This window comes from Thermobia domestica, unplaced genomic scaffold (assembly GCF_964235325.1).
Source record: "Thermobia domestica unplaced genomic scaffold, izTheDome1.hap1.1 HAP1_SCAFFOLD_447, whole genome shotgun sequence".
Lineage (NCBI taxonomy): Eukaryota > Metazoa > Arthropoda > Insecta > Zygentoma > Lepismatidae > Thermobia > Thermobia domestica.
Window position 1 is genome coordinate 78,115 of NW_027656157.1, and position 13,774 is coordinate 91,888.

Sequence of the window (13,774 nt, forward strand, 5' to 3'; positions counted from 1 at the left end):
GGTGGAGTGAAAAAGCCCCATCGTTACAGGCCTGGTACTGTGGCTCTCCGAGAAATTCGTCGTTACCAGAAGAGCACTGAATTGCTCATCCGCAAGCTGCCCTTCCAACGACTCGTCCGAGAAATTGCACAAGATTTCAAGACAGATCTTCGCTTCCAAAGCTCAGCTGTCATGGCTTTACAGGAGGCAAGTGAAGCTTACCTTGTAGGGCTTTTCGAAGACACCAACTTGTGTGCTATTCACGCAAAGAGAGTCACAATCATGCCTAAGGACATTCAGCTTGCTCGCCGCATCCGTGGGGAACGTGCTTAAGTTTGAAGTTCTGGCACTGAGTTCAAAAACGGTCCTTTTTAGGACCAATACACTACTTAGAGATGCTGTTATCCTAACAAGGATCTTGTCCATACTTGTTATCTTTTTTTTTTAAATTCTCACGCCGTATGTTGCATAGTTAATACATCTACCTTCGTTTTCCTCTCGTTTCGTATATCATCCTATCTTTCAAGTATATTCTTTAGTTTTCCCCTATGTTTACCGATTGATTATCTTCGTTTTATGTGGTCAAGGATTCGATTTTGCCATATGTTGCATAAGTTAACTTCGATTCAACCACTGTTTGCCCTTCTCAACGTTATTAATCTCATAGAACTCGCAGGCGAAATATGTACTTCTTCCAAGGTAGCAAAAGTAATATTTTCTCAGAGGTCGCTGCTGTTGAATGCAAACGTTAAACTAAACTTTCTTTAAGTGTCTGTTTGTACTTAACATCAGTTCAATTGTACACCTACATTTCTGCTGGTGTTACTATTTTTCTTTATAGCAATATTACGAATTATAAGACGGTATCCGTGGTTATTAGCGTGTTCCCTTTTCCTAACACTTTCTCATTACACCAGTATTTCCATCATTCATTAGGCGTAATCACCCGTCTCCTTTATCATAAAAATCATAATAGTACGACGTTAAATTGAAACAGTCTACTTCACTTTCACGAGTTGTAATAAGTTCGAACATTTCTTTCACCCCAGCCTTGAAAAGAGTTGATTTTAGTTTAGTGTCCCTTTCAGCAGCAAGGCTGTTTCAAACGTGGACCTACTTATTAACGTGCAATGCGAAACATTTGAGCTCCCACCGAGAATCGAACCCAGTCAGCCTGCAAAAGTTTTTCTAACAAATGCATTAAGTGCGTTTTCTGTACTGTTTCGCTACTTGAAGATAGGAACAAGGAAAAAGTAAGTGATCACAAATTGACATTACGTAATGTGTTCCCCATTTTTTTTCGAGTACACCATTCTTGACACCCGTGAAAGCTTTCTTTCCCCACCCTCAATTCCCCTCTGTTATAAAGCACTTACATCAAGAAGTGCTTCGGTTAAAAAGAAAACTCAAAGTCCCTTGCGTGTATACTATACATTGCTATGAATGAACATGTGATAATGATAGGAAAAGCACAATTTTACTCTTCTCAAAGTATTTGATGGCTCTAAAAAGAGCCGTTTTAAAATGTCAGATGATTTACTGACACATTTACTTCTTCTTTGGTGCAGCCTTCTTAGCACTTTTCGGTTTTGCTGTAGCCTTCTTTGGCTTCGGGGCCTTTGGCTTCTTGGGAGTTTTTGCCTTCTTCACTTTAGATGGTGATTTCTTAGGTTTGGGAGCAGCAGCCTTTTTCTTTTCACCAGTCTTCTTGGGACGTTTAGCTGCTGGCTTTTTCGCAGGCTTCTTCTCCTTTGATGCTGATCGTTTCGCCTTGGTTGAAGATCCACCTTCAGGCTTCTCCTTCAGCGATGAAGCACTAAGCTTAAACGATCCAGATGCACCTTTTCCCTTGGTCTGAACCAAAGACCCAGAAGCAACTGCACTTCTCAAGTATTTCTTGATAAATGGAGCAAGCTTCTCGGCATCCACTTTGTAGTTCTGAGAGATGTATTTCTTAATAGCTTGCAGTGAACTTCCTCCCCTTTCCTTCAAATTCTTGATGGCGTTGTTCACCATTTCTGATGTTCTTGGATGAGAAGGTGTTGTTTTTGGTTTCTTAGGCTTTGCAGACTTCTTAGGAGAAGCCTGTGCCGGGGCTGCAGGTGCTGATGCCGTATCTGCCATTGCTTTCTGCAATAAACTCAACGATACTGAAGAATGAAATTTTCGCTTCAGTTTCAGTTTCAGTGTTTCTGGCGGGTTTTCGTTTTTCCGAAGTGTCGGGCTCTTGCCCATGCCTTCTATTTGTGTTGTTCTCTGGCGATGTTTTTGTGAATTTATTGGTGTTGTTGGGCTGCTACTGTCGCTAGCCCTTTGCTTGCTCTACATGACGTTGTTTATATCTCAGTGTGGCCTTGGCATGCGGTATGCTCTCCGGGTTGGTTCAGCCGTGGCGATGGTGTTGATTGCTGCGTTGTCGTGGTTACGGATGGTGTCCCAGAATCGTGCTGTAAGTTTTTGTCGGACTTCGTCCAGTGTTGGAAGGTCTAGGTCCTCGTGCAACTGGTCAATTCTCGTGCCCATTGCGTGGCCAGTGATCGCTCGGGCAGCTCGGTTTTGGACTCGTTGTAAAGTGCGGAGATGGGTCAGTGCTGCATGCTGCCACGCCGGATGGGCATACAGTAGTATAGGTCTGATGCACTGAGTGTAGACTTGGCGTCTTGCTTCGTGTGTAAAGCTGTTGCTAAGTAGTATTGGCAGCAGGGCTCCGAATGTTCTTGTTGCTTTCGTTGCTGTTTTCTTGACGTGTTGGGCAAAGGTTAGTCTTTTATCTAGTGTCACCCCTAGATATTTGGCTTGGTCCGTGGTCTGCAACTGTGTCCCTTGAAATCTGACGTCGTACTCCTTCCGTTTGTACCTTTGTGTGAAGTCCACCAGGGCTGTTTTCGTGGCGTTGACTTTAATTTTCCATTTCCTTGTCCAACTCTCCAGAAGATGGATGTGTCTGTTTATTGCTGCTTCCGCGTAGCGATGGTTGGAATAGCTAGCAAAGACTGCCGTGTCGTCTGCGAATGTCGCAAGCAACGTGCGAGGGGTGGTTGGCATGTCTGCTGTGAAGATGGTGTACAGCAGCGGTGATAGACACGAGCCCTGGGGTACTCCTGCTGCTATTTGTCTGGCGTTTGTTAGTTCTCCTGCGTGTGATACCCTGAACGAGCGGTTTGTCAGGAAGTTGTGTATGATCTTCACCAGGTATGTTGGAAAGCCCGCTTGGATGAGTTTGTGCACCAGTCCTCTGTGCCACACCCTGTCGAATGCTTTCTCTATGTCCAGGAACAGTCCCAGGGTGTGGCCTCCTGCATTGTATTGGTGTGTTATTCGGTCTACGACCCGGACTAACTGATGCGTGGTGCTGTGTTCGGGCCGGAAACCGAATTGATGGTCGGGCAGGATGTTCACTTCCTGGGCGTGGTTGAGTAGCCTTCGTTGGATGATCCGTTCTACCACCTTGCTCAGGTGGGAGAGGACGCTGATCGGGCGGTATGAGGTGGCTTCTGTGCGTTTGCCGGTTTGCTTTGGGATCATGCTGATGCGGGCTTCTTTCCATACGGCTGGGAAGTGTCCGGTTCGGAGTATTCCGTTCGTTATCTTAGTCAGGAGAACTAACACTTTTCTCGGAGCCTTCTTCAGCGCCAGTGGTGTGATCTTGTCGAGCCCTGCTGCCCTGCGGCTGTTTAGGCGGCGAATGATGTCACTTATTTCTCTGGGGGTGGTTGGGTGTCCAGGTTGGAAGTGGAGTTCCTGGTTTAGTTGGTTGATGCTGACTTGCACTGCTTCTTCTGTTGCCGGGGTTGGGGGTACAATGTTTTCGGTGAACGTTGCCTGAAGGTGCTCCGCAAACACTGTTGCCTGTTCTGCTGGGGTGAAGACTAGTCCTTGGTGGGATCGTAGAGGTTGGATTCTTGGAGGTCCCCTTGGTTTCCCAAGTGTTCTGATGAGGCGCCAAAATTCCGGTGTTGCTGCTTCCATATTTTGGAGTTTTTCATTCCACTTTTGCAGTTTGATGCGTAGTAGTCTCTTCTTCACTCTTTTAGCGAGGGCGTTCCAGAGCGCTTTGAATCTTGGATTTCGGGTGTTTTGCCATTTCCGTCGCGCCCAGCGCTTGAGATGTATTAGCACTGTGGTGCGAAGGTCCTCCGGTGGTGGGGTTGGGGCCTGGTCCTGCCTTCGTGTTGCTGCTCTGTACGCCGTCTGGATCGATGCTGTGAGTGCCGCTACTGCTGCATCGATTTCTTCTGGCGTGTTGGTTGCCATCCTCGTGTCGATCATTTCAGCAAGGTGTTGCCGGTATTGGTCCCAGTCTGTGGTGCTTGTCTGGGGTAGTTTTTTCCGTGGGATGTGATGAGTTGTCGCCACTGTGAACAGCACAGGTAGGTGGTCGGATTGCAGGTCGTGCAGCACTATTGGGCCTTCCAGTACTGCTGTGTTTGCCGTGAGGAGCATGTCCAGGATATCCGGGGCGTTGCCGTTCTTGGGGTAATGGGTTGGCTCTGTTGGGGCGTCCGCTATGAAGTCTATTTGCTGGAGGGCGTCGTAGAGTATGTTTCCATTCCTATTTCTGGCTCTGGAGTGCCATGCCGGATGTTTTGAGTTCAAGTCTCCTGCGACGATGATGCGGTGGCCAAGTCTGCGGAGGTTTTGGATGTCTGGTGGGTGGAGATTTTTGTCGTGCGGCCGGTATGCTGATATGAGGTGGAGAGGACCGTCCGGTGAGTGCACTGTTATTCCTGTTGTTTCCAGTGATTGAAGAACTGGTATTTGCAGTTGGTCGTGCGCTATTGAGTTTTTGATTAAGACGGCTGTTCCACCCATCGGTCTGTTGATGCGGTCATTTCTGTATGTTACGTAGTTTCGGATGTTGTAGGAGAACTGGGGTTTGAGGTGCGTTTCTTGCAGGAGGGCGACGTCAATTCGTTCTCTTGTAAGAAAGTCTGTCAGTTCCTCTCTTTGGTCCTTGACTCCATCTGCATTCCAGCAGGCGATCCTGACTTCTCTGCTTACTTGCATTTTATTCTGAGCCATCATCTAGAAGTGCTGCAGATAACTCGATGATGATGGCCAGCTTGCTTGCCTGATCTGTTGCCGTTTTCAGTTGTTGGAGACCTTTCTTCAATTTTTCTAGGAAGCTTTTTATGTTGAGTCCTGACAGGAGGTTTAGCACCTCTTTGATGGAGGTGATGAGACTTCCGTCTATGGTGGTTGATTCGGTTGTGGTTGTCGTGGCTGCTGTGCTCGGTTCACCTGCTGGAGTGGGGTGCGTGTTTTCAGTCTGGCTGGCTGTTACTGCTGCGGGTGTGGTGGTTTCTTCCTCTGCGTGGGGTGCTGGGTTTGGTGGAGTTCCGCCGGAAGTTGTCGCTTCACTCTCACTGGACTTCTTCGTTGGCCGGGTGGGTTGGGTTTGCTGGGAGTTTTCCACTGGCTCTTTGTCGGTGTTCTTCTCTGGATGTTGTGTTGGAGGGAAGGTTAGTTTCTTGGCTATTCTCTTCTTTTTCTCCGCCTGAATGTACGGACAACCCTGGTAGTTTGCCGGGTGTGCTCCACTGCAGTTGACGCATTGGGCGGCCGTGTCCCTGGTCTTCTTGGGGCAGTCTTGCGTTGCATGCGCTCCTCCGCACTTGACGCAGCGAGCCGTGGCTCTGCACGTTTGTTGCGAGTGCCCGACCCGTTGGCAATTGTGGCATTGCAAGAGTTCTTTGCTGCCTTTGTAGGCTTCAACCTCTACTTTATAGCACAGTAGGCGGCGTATGTTATATATGTTGACATCTTGATTTTTGGGTAGCGTGATAAGGAAGAGTGGAAATTTGGGGCGGACCCCTTTGTCATCAGGCCTGCCGCTGAGTTGGCTTACGCTGGTGATGTCTAGTCCTTCTTGTTGCAGGGCCTCTTTAATGTCGTCCATGTCTGTGTCTATTGGGAGTTTTCGTAGCACTACTTTGAGGGGGCGTGATCCCCTTGGCAGTTCAGTGGCGTATTCCCTCTTCTCTTGAATGCAGAATGCCTCTATCTTGTTGAGGCATTCTGCATTCAAGAGAAGAGGGAATACGCCACTGAACTGCCAAGGGGATCACGCCCCCTCAAAGTAGTGCTACGAAAACTCCCAATAGACACAGACATGGACGACCTCTTTCTTATTAACGGTTTTGTACTTTCTGCAGTTCTATCAGTGCTGCTAACCTCTTACTATATCATTGAATATGTATGTTTATATATATATATATATATATATATATATATATATATATATATATATATATATATATATATATATATATTTTACAAAAAATCATACTACTACGGAATAATATTAAATGCCTGTAAACCCTCATTTCTGTTTGCACTTTCTGTTACACTACCTTCCCCGAACTTCTTTCAAGTTATTAAGTGCAGAACGGGGAGTTATACATATTTACTTGCGCTTTCACAATATCTGCACATTGTGTAATAATAGGAGACGTATAAAATAAAACTATATACTAATACGTATATATATATATATATATATATATATATATATATATATATATATATATATATATATACAGTACACATTCCACTATCCGAGGCTTTCCTTTTCTTTTCTTGCTGACGATAAATTACGCTCTTAGAAATGTTGTCTGAAAACAATAAGAATATGTGCAAAAAATACAATCAGAGGTAGAGGTCTTTAACAGGAACTAAGCAAGGGAGTTGAAAAATTTTTTATGCATGTAAAAAATATAGACATGAACCAACTTGTGAAATAAAAAGACCAGAAAACTACTCTTTCTAAATTATGTGTAAACTTTTTACCGAAAACGAAAGTTGCACGAAAGACTTTTTGTCCCTTTTTTGGCCTCCGGTGCTTGGGGTCCCTGGTTCAATCCCAGCTCGTGCCGTGTGAACTTTGTCGTGCATAAAGACCGTGCTCATGGGTTTTCTCGGGTTTCTCCCGTTTCCTCCCACTTTCTTCATTCAGTACTCATCATCACCGTCTCCTTTAGCGTAACCGGTATAAGTATGCGACGTAAATCTAAAGATTTCATTTCATTTCCCTTTTCTGCTCATACTGCTGATTATGCGCGATTATGCCAACATCCAACTCCGCGGATAATCGTGCGATTACTGTATATACAACTAATACAGATACGTAATTACATTATCAGTTACAGTATCGGTTTTTATTTACTAATTTGCCTCACTTTATTTGCATCCCTGCAGTAAATAATTCTTATCGATAATAGTTAAAATGTATATTACATTTTAGTGCTTCACGACTGAATGATCATCTGCCTTACGTTATCTCGCAGCTGAAGAGGATGCTACACTGAAAACTACCTTGCGTTATAAAGGGTAAGTGAAACATATCTTAAAAATATCTTTCATACATTTCATTGTGTACATTAAAGAATGTAAGTTTGCCTTTTTCCTGTAATCAATACTTAATAAAGGATTTATTTTTATTTATTTATATACAATTTCATACGTGGTTCGTGATAGTAAACTCGATAGGACATAGTGGCACTATGAACATCCGAATCACTCATCATTCGAACATTCAAATATTTATTCGAATATTAGTATATTCCAAGTAATGTTAACGACGTTAATATGCTTGCCTTTATAGTTAATAATGTCAATTCTTACTTAAAACATACTTCCTTAACAGGACATTGAAGAAAAGGTAGTTGCCAACGGCCATACCATGCTGAATATACCGGTTCTCGTCCGATCACCGAAGTCAAGCAGCATCGGGCCTGGTCAGTACTTGGATGGGTGACCGCCTGGGAACACCAGGTGCTGTTGGCATCTCTTTTTCAAATTTCATTATCCTTCAAGTACGAAAATACTAGAAACATTAATTTTATAGTACTTTCAAGAGATAATTTATCAACATTATTTCATAGCGATTAATCGATATTCTAAGCGTTATACCCACTATTTCTTACACTAACAGCCTGTTTATTTGCACGGCACATTAAAATAACCTGATTTCCGATCCGTGTGCACCTACTACTATACTTAACACGGAATGTATTACCACTTTTTAAAAGTAAATTATTATGACTAAGTGTAGATCTCCGGCGAGTAAATGCCTTTCGTATACAAGCACGACACATCTCCGCTATGTGCTTTACTTTTTTACTAACAGCATATAGAAATTGGATTTCAAGGTGTTTCTACATAACAGAATGAAGCAAATTTCGTGATTTAACTCTTTCGAATAATGTGTTGGTCCTGACAAGGACCGTTTGAAATGAAAAATCTTGAAGAAGATTTTTACTTAGAGCTTGTGTACTTGGTAACAGCCTTCGTACCCTCACTTACAGCGTGCTTGGCAAGTTCACCAGGCAAAAGAAGGCGCACAGCTGTTTGGATTTCCCGGCTGGTGATAGTTGACCGCTTATTGTAATGGGCCAAACGAGAAGCTTCAGCAGCAATACGCTCGAAGATGTCATTAACAAAGCTGTTCATGATACTCATAGCTTTGCTAGATATGCCAGTGTCAGGATGCACTTGCTTCAAAACTTTGTAGATGTAAATGGCATAGCTCTCCTTCCTCCTCCTCTTCTTCTTCTTATCTCCCTTGGAGATATTCTTTTGGGCTTTACCAGCCTTCTTTGCAGCCTTTCCGCTAGTTTTTGGTGGCATGATGACTCACTCGTTCAGCAAAATTAGATGTGTCCGCCGATTTATCGACTTCATTTAAATTACAGTACGTGTTTCAATTCGCGCCAACTGCCTTGCTTTTCATTTGATGCACTCGGGTGCACGCTTGAAGTAGTAACAAAACTGACTTGATTCATGGGAGGCCGCAATTTTTCCTCTCATCTTATTACGAAAGAATATTGAACAATGTCTGGTCGCGGCAAAGGTGGAAAAGTCAAGGGAAAGAGCAAGTCCCGCTCCAGCAGGGCTGGCCTTCAATTCCCAGTAGGCAGAATCCATCGTCTTTTGCGAAAGGGTAACTATGCCGAACGAGTTGGTGCTGGCGCTCCCGTGTATTTGGCTGCAGTCATGGAATACCTGGCAGCTGAAGTTCTTGAGTTGGCAGGCAACGCTGCTCGTGACAACAAGAAGACTAGGATTATTCCACGTCATCTGCAGTTAGCTATCCGTAACGACGAGGAATTAAACAAGTTGTTGTCTGGAGTTACAATCGCTCAGGGTGGTGTTTTGCCCAACATTCAAGCTGTACTTCTGCCCAAGAAAACTGAGAAGAAGGCATAAATGTAAGACCTATATCTCATACAAATCGGCCCTTATGAGGGCCACAAACCCCTTTATAGAGGAGATTTACGATTGAAATGAATTGTTTTCGATATACAGACTCATCAAAAGTGTCTGAGATAGTTGCTTAGTGTCATTCGAAATTCTCGCTGCTATTCGATTAATTAGTATGTGTAGTCGTCGATCGTAATTGAAGCCCATAGGAAGTCACACTATCTTTAGAATACTCCAAACAGCGATGTGCTTAGTTCCCACTACATTATTAATTATAAGATCATTACCTTTTGTATTGTCGCTAGCTACATTTTTTTGATATTTGCGTACATCGGGCTCATATTACCCAGAGGACAGGACAGTCGAGCCCAGATTCTCAGCAATGGAAGAAAACCTCATACCACATATTCTCATGTACTTCATGCTAGACAAAGGAATTTCCAACATTCTTAAAGCACTCATGTTTCTCTCTTGCGTTGGCTTGGCTGAAATTACTCTGTTCAATATGTTCTCGACATTTATTATTGTTCATTACTATGCCCCAATGACATCATGAACAGAGCGGATCAAAAAACTTTCCTAAATTTCTTTTGCAACATAGTAATGACATTAAATGCACACTTAAGTACGATTTATTCTTTGCAAGGTCGATATTCATATTTGTGTGATATGTGTTATATGTATATGGTTTGTAATACGCAACTACTCTTATTCTCTGATCTCAGAACTCATTTGCTACTGTGCCCAACGAGCGAGCCTAGGTTTCTTGTAACTACTGCCTTTCTTTAGTAAATAATGTGAAGTATACAATGCATTAACCTACATCTCATATTTGTATTACTCTTTATTTTACTAACCCGCTACGAAGTGTCATTAATTTACATGTAAATCACAATAGACACTACCGCAAAAGAAAAAAATCGAACCCAAGACCACGTAAACAAGATAAAGGACAAGATTCAGGTTTCTAACGCATTATTCGCCCCTCACAGCACAGTATAGAAGTTGTATAAGCCTCTATACGTACATCCTACTGTCAGAACAGAAATTCCGACTTGCGTTTCGCATCTCTCATGCTCGCTACTTCCAACAAATCGCCAATTTCCAACCAGAACCCCTTCTCCAGCATTAATACTGCTACATATGAATACGTATACATGAACGTACATAATGTAAAAAAAAACGTATGATTTTCTCAAATTAATCTCTCTACGTCTGTAATTTTGTGTGCATCAAAAGGCTTTAATGTAGTTACACGAATTCTTATAATCTAACAGAAAATCGCACAAAGTAAATCTTTCCCTTTATATAAATTTGTTGGCTCTGAAAAGAGCCGTTTATGCCAATTTTATATCCAAAATAGGAGGAACCCCAACTTAACCTCCGAAACCGTACAGGGTTCTTCCTTGCCTCTTCAAGGCATACACAACATCCATAGCTGTCACTGTCTTCCTCTTGGCGTGTTCTGTGTATGTAACAGCATCTCTGATTACGTTCTCCAGGAATACTTTCAATACTCCTCGGGTCTCTTCATAAATGAGACCAGAGATACGCTTCACACCACCACGGCGAGCAAGACGCCTAATAGCGGGTTTGGTGATACCCTGGATGTTGTCACGAAGAACTTTACGGTGGCGCTTGGCACCTCCTTTGCCAAGACCCTTGCCTCCTTTTCCACGTCCTGTCATTTCGATATGTTACTGCTTCGCTCACCACACACGAGAAATACAAGCCCAAGCAGCCCAAGACTCGTGGTTTTGTTCCTTCGATCATGCAGGGAAAGCACGGAGGAAAAACACAAAACGTGTCTAAGCCAATGAGAACTGTCCTTTTCGACTGACTTTATCCAATGAGAAATAGCTTGATTTAACGGTTTTGCTCTTTATATAACTTGACTTCATTCAGCGCGCAATTATTTGAAACAAGTCGTGACAGTTGCAATGGCACGTACCAAGCAGACAGCTAGGAAATCTACTGGAGGCAAAGCTCCTCGAAAGCAGCTTGCCACCAAAGCTGCAAGAAAGAGTGCTCCAGCTACCGGTGGAGTGAAAAAGCCCCATCGTTACAGGCCTGGTACTGTGGCTCTCCGAGAAATTCGTCGTTACCAGAAGAGCACTGAATTGCTCATCCGCAAGCTGCCCTTCCAACGACTCGTCCGAGAAATTGCACAAGATTTCAAGACAGATCTTCGCTTCCAAAGCTCAGCTGTCATGGCTTTACAGGAGGCAAGTGAAGCTTACCTTGTAGGGCTTTTCGAAGACACCAACTTGTGTGCTATTCACGCAAAGAGAGTCACAATCATGCCTAAGGACATTCAGCTTGCTCGCCGCATCCGTGGGGAACGTGCTTAAGTTTGAAGTTCTGGCACTGAGTTCAAAAACGGTCCTTTTTAGGACCAATACACTACTTAGAGATGCTGTTATCCTAACAAGGATCTTGTCCATACTTGTTATCTTTTTTTTTTAAATTCTCACGCCGTATGTTGCATAGTTAATACATCTACCTTCGTTTTCCTCTCGTTTCGTATATCATCCTATCTTTCAAGTATATTCTTTAGTTTTCCCCTATGTTTACCGATTGATTATCTTCGTTTTATGTGGTCAAGGATTCGATTTTGCCATATGTTGCATAAGTTAACTTCGATTCAACCACTGTTTGCCCTTCTCAACGTTATTAATCTCATAGAACTCGCAGGCGAAATATGTACTTCTTCCAAGGTAGCAAAAGTAATATTTTCTCAGAGGTCGCTGCTGTTGAATGCAAACGTTAAACTAAACTTTCTTTAAGTGTCTGTTTGTACTTAACATCAGTTCAATTGTACACCTACATTTCTGCTGGTGTTACTATTTTTCTTTATAGCAATATTACGAATTATAAGACGGTATCCGTGGTTATTAGCGTGTTCCCTTTTCCTAACACTTTCTCATTACACCAGTATTTCCATCATTCATTAGGCGTAATCACCCGTCTCCTTTATCATAAAAATCATAATAGTACGACGTTAAATTGAAACAGTCTACTTCACTTTCACGAGTTGTAATAAGTTCGAACATTTCTTTCACCCCAGCCTTGAAAAGAGTTGATTTTAGTTTAGTGTCCCTTTCAGCAGCAAGGCTGTTTCAAACGTGGACCTACTTATTAACGTGCAATGCGAAACATTTGAGCTCCCACCGAGAATCGAACCCAGTCAGCCTGCAAAAGTTTTTCTAACAAATGCATTAAGTGCGTTTTCTGTACTGTTTCGCTACTTGAAGATAGGAACAAGGAAAAAGTAAGTGATCACAAATTGACATTACGTAATGTGTTCCCCATTTTTTTTCGAGTACACCATTCTTGACACCCGTGAAAGCTTTCTTTCCCCACCCTCAATTCCCCTCTGTTATAAAGCACTTACATCAAGAAGTGCTTCGGTTAAAAAGAAAACTCAAAGTCCCTTGCGTGTATACTATACATTGCTATGAATGAACATGTGATAATGATAGGAAAAGCACAATTTTACTCTTCTCAAAGTATTTGATGGCTCTAAAAAGAGCCGTTTTAAAATGTCAGATGATTTACTGACACATTTACTTCTTCTTTGGTGCAGCCTTCTTAGCACTTTTCGGTTTTGCTGTAGCCTTCTTTGGCTTCGGGGCCTTTGGCTTCTTGGGAGTTTTTGCCTTCTTCACTTTAGATGGTGATTTCTTAGGTTTGGGAGCAGCAGCCTTTTTCTTTTCACCAGTCTTCTTGGGACGTTTAGCTGCTGGCTTTTTCGCAGGCTTCTTCTCCTTTGATGCTGATCGTTTCGCCTTGGTTGAAGATCCACCTTCAGGCTTCTCCTTCAGCGATGAAGCACTAAGCTTAAACGATCCAGATGCACCTTTTCCCTTGGTCTGAACCAAAGACCCAGAAGCAACTGCACTTCTCAAGTATTTCTTGATAAATGGAGCAAGCTTCTCGGCATCCACTTTGTAGTTCTGAGAGATGTATTTCTTAATAGCTTGCAGTGAACTTCCTCCCCTTTCCTTCAAATTCTTGATGGCGTTGTTCACCATTTCTGATGTTCTTGGATGAGAAGGTGTTGTTTTTGGTTTCTTAGGCTTTGCAGACTTCTTAGGAGAAGCCTGTGCCGGGGCTGCAGGTGCTGATGCCGTATCTGCCATTGCTTTCTGCAATAAACTCAACGATACTGAAGAATGAAATTTTCGCTGGCAGGCAGCGTTGAGTTTGGTTACGGAGCGCGGACCGGATAGAAAGCACTTGCTGAGGCGGGCTGAGGTAAACAGAAGTTCGTAGTTGCCACAACGATAAGTGTGTTTCCTTCTATTTTGATAAACGATTTTTTTCAGGTATTCAATGAATGCACCAGATCCTATTCTTCCTTACTGGCTAGAAGAAACTTTATTCCACATAACTCAAAAGGCATTTGTTTTTATTCGCTTTTCTATTTTATGTTTCAGTCATTGCTAAGTCGGTCACACTACTTTTTCACCCTCCTTGTGCTTATAATTTTCATAATTTAACATGGAAATACTTATCAATAAATAATTATATTACCATGGTAATTAACTTCAATCCTTCCTGTGATTATACGCAAAGTACCATCTTCGTACTG

General features: G+C 42.9%; 1 non-coding gene across 1 annotated transcript; it reads left to right on the forward strand.

Moving 5' to 3' along the window:
• The first annotated feature begins 7,645 nt into the window (after positions 1-7,645).
• On the forward strand, positions 7,646-7,764 carry LOC145676875 (5S ribosomal RNA). Its single transcript, XR_014129503.1, has one exon. It is a non-coding gene; the product is annotated as a 5S ribosomal RNA (ribosomal RNA).
• Positions 7,765-13,774: the final 6,010 nt, after the last annotated feature.